Source organism: Rhinoderma darwinii, chromosome 5 (assembly GCF_050947455.1).
Source record: "Rhinoderma darwinii isolate aRhiDar2 chromosome 5, aRhiDar2.hap1, whole genome shotgun sequence".
Lineage (NCBI taxonomy): Eukaryota > Metazoa > Chordata > Amphibia > Anura > Rhinodermatidae > Rhinoderma > Rhinoderma darwinii.
The window spans coordinates 229,736,081-229,746,106 of record NC_134691.1 but is presented as its reverse complement, the minus strand read 5'-3'; the positions used below and the strand labels follow the sequence as shown (position 1 = coordinate 229,746,106).

The following is a 10,026-nucleotide window of genomic DNA, read 5'->3' as shown; positions in this document are numbered from 1 at the left end:
ACTGGTCATATTTTATACGTTTTAACACAGGTTATTTTATGAGGAGGAACGGTTGGTTCTCCACGGTTTTAAGCTCCCCGTATGCTTTTAACCTTTCTGGCCAGTATAAGATTTTAGAAAAAATTGTAAACCTTTTTAACTTAAAAGACAAAAATATTAACGAAGTAAAAAATAGTAAAGGAATTTTAAAAACGATAAAAGAAAATGTTTTAGTAGCTCCCATCAGTAATTTTAATGAACAAAAATGCAAAGAAATATGGAAGATGGTGAGCGCTAAATATCTTTTTAACCCACAGAAAGATCTGGCCTGGAGCTGTGCCCACGAGTGTCTTCCATGCCGGGCATTCCAGCATCGAAGGGGACTGACCAACTCGGCTGCGTGTCCAAGGGGAGGATGTAGAGATGACGAGACAGTCTACCACCTATTCTGGGAATGTTTTTACGCGCAATTGATATGGACAAGAATCCTCCCCTTGGTACAGAAGATTACAGGACTTCGGAGATACACAAGTGATGGCGTTTTATATGGATGCCTGGAATGCCCAACACAGACTCGAAAAATGATGGCATGGAAGATCACCAACTGCGTAAAAGCAGCTCTGTGGGCGGCCAGAAACATTTTATTATTTAAGCATGAAGTTTTAGCTGTGGAAGATGTTTTAGCCATTTGTCTTAATGAAATGTACAAATATTTTCTTTTAGATAAAAAACTCTCTCCTGTTTTATGTAGAAAATGGTTTTTAAGTGAATGGAGTTCCATAATATGATGCCACCAAGTGCCCTTTTATAAATTGTTTTTATTTGACAATTTGTATTTATCTGTATTAAAAACCATGATTGTAAATTTATGTAAATTTTTGATGAAATGTATTGATTTATTGTAAATTTGTTCAAAATTTTAAATAAACGGTTACCTCCTTTGTTGGGGTAGTCAACTCAAAAAAATCTGTTCTTATCAGTTTAATATCTGATACGTCCCCTATCTGGGGACCATATATTAAATGGATTTTTAGAACAGGGAGATGGAAATAGAGCTTGCTCTGTCCACTCCACGCATTGACCTGGTATTGCAGTATTTCCAGGACCGGTGCACCCTTCCCTTATGTGTTGACTAAAATCAGATTCCAAAAGTGCTATTTGTGTTTGCTATTGTTTTTGTCTTTCTGATGGGATCTCCCCTTTTAATCCCATTATTTCAACACCTGTTGGACAATGCATTTGTACAGTCATGTGTGATAATGAGCTAATTTATTAAATGCAATTAATTAATACATTGCCACCTCTTGTTGTGTGTGTGTGTGTGTGTGTCTTCTGTGTTTCTGTGTTTCCGGCATTTCACATTGGAACAGCTCATTCACCTTCCTTGTCTTCTCTCCGCCCTCCCTTTTAGGTAGGTTAAAGAGCTGCACCTGAGCCAGCCACTGATTGATTGATTGATGCAGCACCACAGTCAAATAGTGGAGTGGAGTAGGGGGAACAGCAAACAGCCATTAAAGCAGCCCGCCCGCCACAATGGACCTACCTGTGTACACTAGATGGATGTGATGGAATGTACTGTCGTCCCTACATTTCCAAGAAGAAGTAAGAATTGCAGTTGCAACAAACCCTTGCTTGCCTACAAAGAGAGCAGCAATTTGGATTTGTTACTATGTTACCTAGAAGAATAACAAACTGTGCAAGGATGGAGGTTGTAGGAGCAAGGAGAACAAGTTGTCTGTAAAGTTGGTGGATGCCTATTTTCCATTTTGCAGTCCCTTGTCTCCCTCTTGTGGCCTCCTGGAGGCAAATAAATGTGCAAAAAAAAGACAGCCTGGCGGCCGGCTGTTGCAGTGTTGCCCTCTCAGGCAACACTGAGTGACTGACTGAGCCTCACCGTCTTATATAAAGTTCAGACGGAACTTTGCACGTGTCATAGTGGAGCCCTCAGGATTCCAGAGCCAGCTTTCTGACATCATAATGGGGCCTGCCTCAGAGATAAAAGCCTGGGCCCAGGCAGTGTTGTTCAGTGCTGCTCAGCAGGCAGCACAGGACTGGATTAAAGCTGATACAAGGTGTGAAGGAACAAGGGGTGGCTGTGGGCATGCACTTGCTGCCGCTGCCAGTGTTTATCTGCATGGCAGGAGGGCATTTGGGCGTTGCCAGGAAGGCGTTTTTATGTAGATTCCTCCTCTTTCAGCACTGCATTGTGGTGCAAGCAAAAGAAGCAAATCCTGTGTAGCTTCCTCTCCGGCCTTTATTCACCTCCCTCCCGCTTAGTAGCTGTAAATGTGTGTGAGCCTGCAGGGCCCCATGGAATTGCCTAGGAGTAGGCTGAATCAATCGCTGCAAGGGGTGAACAGCAGTATGGGACAGGCTCGGGCAAGGCAAGGGCCGCTCGGGTTATCGCTTCTCGGCCTTTTGGCTAAGACCAAGTGTATTTATACAGGAGGTTTTTGGTCAGAAGGTGCTCAGGTACCCTCTCTCTCGGCCTCGGGGGATCGTCCAGGTTCGCCTGGACTTCACCCCCGTGCTGCTATTTGGGAGAGAGGCTTAGTCCTGAGCAACGAGTTGCGATCCCCCCCAGCCCCTTGGTCTCCGTAAGACAAGGGGCGCAGCGAAAGCTGTGCGGTTCGACCTGGCCACGCTAATGGCAGGCGAACCCGATGCGGTGCCGGTGTACGCCCGGCTTAAGAATTCTGCACGATTTATCGTGGCAGAGGGTGGAGGCGGTCCCCGTGGTATTAAATTTTTAGTCCACGCCATTTTGGAAGATCTGCTGGCGGTCCACAAGAACGAGCTCTTGGCTATCCAGGACTACCCGAAGCGAGGAATCTACGATGTCACCTTCATGGGAGAAGGAATACTCCGTGATGCTATGGACCGAGCTGAGAGGAAACAAGGTGAACTCGTAGCAGCGGGAGTCAAGGTAGTAGAGCATGAATTTGAAATAACCAAACTCGTGGTGATTAAAATGTATTCCCCATATGTGAGAGATATGGAAGTGGCAGCATTTCTAGCTGCCTACTTCAAAAATGTCAAACTCCTGGGGAAAGTGATGAACGAGTGTGGAGTGTGGACCGCCAAATGGAAATTTTTAGTTACGCTGATTAAGGACCCCTCCACCCAAGAAACGAGATTACCACCGGCTCGTTTTAAAATTGGAAATGTGAATGGCGACCTCTACTTCTCAGGGATGCCAAACTTCTGCAGGGCTTGTGGTACCTATGGACATACCAGTTTTAACTGCGATGTCACCTGCAGAAACTGTGGAAGCAAAGAGCACAATATAAGGGAGTGCACAGAAGAAAAAAAATGCAACTTTTGTCAAAAAACTGGTCACTTGTATTTTTCTTGTCCTCATAGGTACCGAAGCGGAGAAGAAGAGCAACCCGGGGCGCCCCCACGTGCTCCACCAGCGGACCAGCCCCGCCCTCAGGGAGAGGAACAAGCCAGTGCTGCAAAGGAGCAGCGGGGTACCTGGGCTTCAAGGGTACGGTCTGTTGGAGCCAAAGCAGGTACCTCACAGCCAACAGCCTCAGAGGAGAGAAGGGAGTCCAGTGCGAAGGAAAAACGCCAAGCCAAACGTAAGGCTGAGAAGGGGCAGGCCAGTGAGATAACTGAGGCATCCCAGAGTGCTGGTTGCTCAGTGGATGCCGGGCCTGCTCCCAATCCTGGGTCTCTAGATACGGAGTCTGAAGAGGAAGGTTGGCTGAAAGTGGGTCCCCGTAAAAAGGGTAAACAGGAGCGTGCCGGTAGGGGGGTGACAGGGGAGGAGCAAATGGATACGTCCGTAAAGCAAAGTGAGGCTCCTCCTAGGACCGCCCCCTCGTCGTTACTGGTGAGGAGGGTGGGCACTGTTCCCCCCGAGCCAACCGACACCCCGCCATGTGCGCAACCTCCCCCTCTAGAACGGCCTGCACGGCCTGCACGGCCTCAGGGGGGAGCGGCGGGGCCCTTGGGGGACCCACCCGATACAGACCTATATGGTCAGCCGTTAGAGACCCAGGTAAGGCTGTGTGAATCTGGACTCCCTGTATACGAGATGAGGGCTGTTGGCTCGACGCTCACGGAAGGTAGTTCCTCTCCTGAATCATCCCCTTTCTCGCTAGAGTCAGACGAGGGCGGGGAGATGAGTTCAAGCGAGATTTCTGGTATTGCTGGTGGAGGCCAAGTCTGATTTTAAGTAACACGATTATTTATTTTTTAAAATCAAGACTAACACAATTAAAACTCCACGATGTCTGAAATAAAGGGGATCTCCCTCAACGTGAGGGGCGCCAAATCCAAAGTCAGAAGGGTTGCTCTCTTCAGTTTTTTATCTGGCCTGGCAGCCTCTGTTTTTTTCCTGCAGGAGTGCGGCATTCCCCATGCAATGAAGTACCATAAATACAAAGAGGATTGGAAGTATGGTCCATCAGTCTGGTCTGGATCTAACGAGTCCAGATCAGCAGGGGTCGCCATTCTTTTTAAGGGAAACGTTTTTATTGATTTTATTCAAGAGATTCTTCCAGGACGTATTTTATTGGTTAAAGCTTTTATTGACGGCGTAAAATGGCAGTTTTTAAATTTTTACGGCTCACCTGACAAAAAGGAGAGAGCAGAGATGCTAGAAATGTTACCTCTTTTTATTAATACAACTGAGCCTTTTATCCTCGCAGGTGATTTTAACTGTATCCTGAGGGGGGAACGCCGGCTTACCAGTACTACAAGTAGGAATTACGATAAGACCTCTGGACTGCTCAAAGATATTGTAAATGATTTTAAATTAACAGATTTGTACAAAGAATGTAATAGGAGCAGCCCAGAGGAAGCCGGCGTTACCTGGAGCAACGCCACCTGTAGCTCCAGGATAGATTTTATTTTTTGTAATGAGAATGTACTGCCTTTTAATTGTGAAGTTTTAACTAATGTTTTCTCAGATCACAAGCTTTTATCATTTTATGTAAAGCGTGATTTTAATAAACCGGTGTGTAAGAAGTCCTGGAAGTTAAATGTTTCCCTTTTAGATGATCCACAGGTTTTTACTGATTTTATTGAATTTTACCAAAAATGCAGGCGGGGGAGAGACATGCGTACTCCCATCAGTGCATGGTGGGAGAAAATGAAAAAAAGAATAAAGGAATTTTTTATTAAAAAGAGCGTGGCGAAAGCCAGAGAAAAACATGCTTTTTTTAAAATTCTCAGCACCCGTCTGCAGACCCTGTACAAGATGAGAGATAATGAAATTGACGTTAAAACTGACATCACTAATTTAAAAAAAGAAATAGCTCAGTGCCTGGAGCAGAAAGGCAAAGAAATCATTTTTCGTTCTAAAATTCAGCATGTGGAGGAGAATGAGACCTGCTCCAGGTACTTTTTTAAAAAAATTAACAATAAAAAGGCTATTATTAAAAATATTGAAGGTGTGTCAGATGTACAGGGTATTTTAAGTAAAGTTCATGAGTTTTATGCTGACCTTTTTAGTGTTAAAACTGTGGATCATAATTTTATGCGTGACTCACTGAAGGAGATTACTACTGTTTTAGACCCTGTCTCCCAGAATTTTTTATTACAGGAGCTGACGGAGCAGGAGGTTTTAGAAACGGTAAAGAGTTTTAAAGCCGGAAAAGTTCCCGGACCGGACGGTATACCCAGTGAGTTTTATGTCAAATTTTATGACATTTTAAAAGAGGATCTTTTTAGCCTTTTTTATGAAGTTTTTAATTCCAAGATGCTGCCTAAGTCCTGGCGGAAGGGTGAGGTCTCCCTGCTACATAAGAAAGGTGACATCGCAGTTTTGAAGAACTGGAGACCAATAACCCTTCTGAATAGCGACTATAAAATAATGGCAAAAGTGTGCGCAAATAGATTAAAAGCCATAATACCCCACATTGTACACTCTAACCAGGTGTGTGGGGTGCCAGGCCGCAGCATCTGGGATAATCTTAACCTGGTAAAAGATGTGATTGAGGACACGAGGTCTAGAAGAGGTAAATTAGCCATTTTATCTATAGACTTCGAGAAGGCGTTCGACCGTGTCTCTCATTTTTATCTTTTTAAGGTTTTAGAGCGTATGGGTATACCTGAAGGATTTTTATTATCACTTAAAGGGAACCTGTCACCAGCATTTCACCTATTGAACTTTACTTCTCCCTCACTGGTCGCTGCTATAAAAAGTTCATTGCCGTTATCCCCGCTCCTAAACTCCTCTTCCGACTGTAAATATCGGTCTGCAAACATTTTGCGCATTTTATCGTAATTATGCGGTGTCCCTTTGTGCGCACACCCCAGAGGAGGACATCAATGCACAAGCGCAGGATTTTGTGTGCTGGGGGAAGGCGAGGAGCTGTCAATCAAAAGTAAGGAGGCGAAGTAAACTTGGAAAGACTTGAGGAATGAAGATATGACTCTTTCCAAACGAAGATTTGACTCTTTTCAAATGAAGATCTGACTCTTTTCTGCTCATTAGCATACGGTGTGGGAACACTAAAAAGCTAAATACTAAAGCTACAGAGCCGACTAAGAAGATAATTATAGGTTATATAGAAATGATTTTTCACCCACTACCACCAGGTATAGTCGGTTTAATAGGTGAAATGCTGGTGACAGGTTCCCTTTAAAGCCTTTTATAAAGATTGCACAAGCAAAATTTTAGTGAATGGTTTTAAGACACAGGACGTGATTTTAAACTCAGGGGTGAAGCAGGGGTGTCCCTTGTCCCCACTGCTTTTTATTTGCGCATTAGAGCCTCTACTGTGTACAATTCGCCGCGATAAGTTAATACGTGGAGTCCCCCTGCCCGGGGGTGGCGGCGTAGAGGCTAAAGCAGTGGGGTACATGGACGATGTAGCGGTTTTTTGCAGGGACACCCTGTCGCTTCAGAGAACCCTCAGACAAATTGAGTTTTATTGCTGTGCTTCCGGTTTTAAGGTGAACTTCGACAAAAGTAATATTTTAAATATAGGAAGCATGGCTTTTAGAGACATACCCGTCCCTGTGTCAGATAATATTACGATTTTAGGTGTCTCCTTCAGTGAGTGCGATAATGGTTTTATCAGTTGGGACATGGTGGCGCAGAAGGTAAATCAAAAAATATGTATGTGGAACATGAGAAAACTTACCATGGAGGGAAAAGTTTTAATTATTAAAATGGTCATTTTACCCCTGCTTTTATATCTCAGTATGGTTTTCCCTCCCCCCACGGTTTTATTGCAAAAAATTACTAAAGCATGTTTTACCTTCTTTTGGAGTTCCAGAATGGAGAAACTTAAAAGAGAGATTGTGATGAAATCCAAACCGAAGGGTGGCAAAGATTTTCCGAATTTTAACAGGTTTCTTTTAATCAAGTTCTTCAGTTTCTGTTTTAATTCCCTTTTTAAAGAACATTATTGGTCCTATTTTTTACGTTTTAATACAGGGTTTTTAATGCGAAGGTTTGGGTGGTTCAACATTGTTTTATCCTCACCTTACGCTTTTAAACTCTCAATAAACTATGTGATTTTAGAAAAGATAGTGACCTTATTCAACCTGAAGGGAAAAAATGTAAATGAGCTGAAAAATAGTAAAAAATTAATTAAAGACCTAAGAGAAAGTGAGACGGTCAGCAGGATTGAGAATTTTAATGAGGAACGAAGTGCTTTTATCTTCAAAATTATTAATGTGTTTTATCTTTTTAATACACAGATGGACCTGGCCTGGAGCTGCATTCATCAATGTCTTCCATGCCGGGCATTCCAATACAGAAGGAGGCTCGCGAGGTCTGCCGTCTGCCCGAGGGAAGGCTGCCAGGCCGAGGAAACGATTCGACACATTTTTTGGACGTGTGATTTTGCGAAGGAATTTTGGAAAAAAATATTCCCTCTTTTGGCAAAGATGGCAGACCTGAAAGACTTGAATTATGAAGATATTTTATATGGACTATTTGGATGCCCAACCGCGAGCCAAAAGATAATAGCGTGGAAGACGATGAATTGCGCCAAAGAAGCTCTATGGAAGGCCAGGAACATCCTGATTTTTAAGCACGATGTTTTATCTACTGATGATGTTTTAGGTCTTTGTTTTAGCGAAATGTACATTTATTATTTATTAGACAAAAAAAGAAATGCCACCCTTCTTAATAAATGGTTTGTGAAAGAATGGAACTCCAACATATAAAGATTTGCCACCATGTCCCTTTTATGTAATGTAATGCAATGAAATATTGATTTTATTGTTATTCATTTGTACAAAAGTTGGTTTTATTGTAAACTGTATTTTTTATCATGAAATAAATCATTGACACCCCTGAAAAGGGGTAGCCAACTTAAAAAAAAAATCTGTTCTTATCAGTCCTTGTAAGGATAGATAGCTCGGAGAACCACTGGGGGCTATAAACACTAGCTTAGCGATCCAAGAGCGTTCCAGACGAAGCCGGCGACGAACTGCGGAGAAGAACCAGCGAAGACGACGATCCAGAAGGGAGAAGCCGCCATCGGGGAAGAAGCTCCGGGAGATCGCTGCCGGGAAGAAGAAGGAGAACTGCGACAGAGACCTTCGGAGAAGAGCCGCTGCTGAAGGGGATCTTTGAAGAAGCTCGGCCGCAGAAGAAGCTCGACGAGGAACCGCTGCGGAAGAAATTTCGTGGAAGAACCTCGGCCAGCAAGGAGAAGATTTGCATAGCTCCGCCCCCTTCGGGAAAGAGCTATCGAAGATCCTCCCCAAGCGACAGGAACAGCTGGAAGAAGCCATGGCCTCAACCAGCAACCCTGCCACCCAGAAGAAGAAGGCTGATGGACCAGGTGAGCCGGCCCAGGCCAGGACATCTCCTCCTGAAGCCTCCTCAAGCCAACAGGCCACCAGGAAGCCGAACCAGGCTGCTCCAACCCTGGAGCCCTGGATGAAGCAGACGGTGGCCCTGAAGCTGAAGGAGGTGGACGGGAGAGTGCCGGACATGACGGAAGAAGTGTTCTGCCAGAAGATGCTCCTGGACCAGGGCTTCGCTAAGCCGGAGACCATCAGCATCCAGGCCTTCATGACCGGGATGTTCTTCGTGACCTTCGCTTCGATCAACATCTGCAGAAGGTACTGGGAGATGGTGAAAGCGGCGAGGCCTGAATCCCCTTTCTCTCGCTTTGTGGGCAACTGCCCTGTCCAAAGAGAGGAAAGGCGGGTGACGGTCTCAATGCGGAACCCACACACCCCCGGCAAAGACATCACCACGCTCCTGAAGCGGTTCTGCACAGTGGTGAGGGAACCCACCCACATCCTGAACGGACTCGGCTTCTGGACTGGCAAGTGGTCGGTAATCGTCCGACTGAACAAGGATTCCAGCGCGGAAGACGGCCTCCAACACCTGCCCCAGTCATTCTCGCTGGGCAACTCCTACGGCCTCATCTACTACCCGGACATGCCGCAGATCTGCAGGAGATGCAGCAAGAAGGGTCATTCGGTGAAGGACTGCAAGGAGGACGCCTGCAAGAACTGCCGGGTAACAGGACACGAGACCAAAGACTGCCCGAAACGGACAATGTGCAACCTCTGCGGACAAGCAGCCCACTCCTACAAGGACTGCCCGAAGAGGGATCGATCCTGGGCAACTGTAGCGGCGAAAGCTCCGGCCAGAGGGAACCCCGCCCCAGCCAGAGCTCCAGCGGCGCAGAAGACCGGGAATAAGAAGGATGGTAAGAAGACGACAGTCCCTCCCCCCCGTCTCCCGGCCCTCCCTCGCCCTACCCTTCCCACCCTCCCTCGCCCGGCCCTCCCCACCCCCCCGTCCCCAACCCCTGTCACCCCCACTGAGGCTCTCACCTTCTCCTACCCACCCATCTCAGTGGTCCTGTCACCTGCACCTCTCCCAACCCAGCCTCCCTTCTCCCCAGCTCCAGCAGCACTAACATCTTCCCCTCCAGCTGCTGGAGTCCTCTCCCTGGAGGATTTTCCCCCTCTTGTCTCCTCAGGTGCCATCCAGAGGAAGAGAAAGGTGAGGGACAGCCCAGCTGCTGAGTCCTCAAAGCGACAAGTCGTGGAAATCTGCGAAGATTCCCTTGCGCAGCAGGAGGAAATGGAGCAGATGGTGGAGGAACTCGTGTC

At 46.0% G+C, this 10,026-nt stretch overlaps 1 non-coding gene across 1 annotated transcript; it reads left to right on the top strand.

The window, feature by feature from the left end:
- Positions 1–910: 910 nt before the first annotated feature.
- LOC142653902 (U2 spliceosomal RNA) lies at positions 911–1,098 on the top strand. The gene has a single exon (XR_012848752.1). It is a non-coding gene; the product is annotated as a U2 spliceosomal RNA (small nuclear RNA).
- The last annotated feature ends 8,928 nt before the right edge of the window (positions 1,099–10,026 follow it).